Genomic DNA, 338 nt, shown 5'->3' on the forward strand with positions numbered 1-338 from the left:
TACACCTGAAACAAACATGAAGTGTACATCTGTCAGATTGTACATATGTAACAAACATGAGGTGTAGATCTGTCACAGTGTACACCTGTAACAAACATGAAGTGTAGATCTGTCACAGTGTACACCTGTAACAAACATGGAGTATATACATCTGTCACATTGTACACCTGGAACAAACAGGGAGTATGTTCATCTGTCACATTGTACACCTGTAACAAACATGAAGTGTACATCTGTCACATTGTACACATGTAACAAACATGAAGTATGTACATCTGTCACATTGTACACCAGTAACAAACATGGAGTATGTACATCTGTCACATTGTACACCTGTA

Source organism: Mizuhopecten yessoensis, unplaced genomic scaffold (assembly GCF_002113885.1).
Source record: "Mizuhopecten yessoensis strain PY_sf001 unplaced genomic scaffold, ASM211388v2 scaffold6579, whole genome shotgun sequence".
Classification (NCBI taxonomy): domain Eukaryota; kingdom Metazoa; phylum Mollusca; class Bivalvia; order Pectinida; family Pectinidae; genus Mizuhopecten; species Mizuhopecten yessoensis.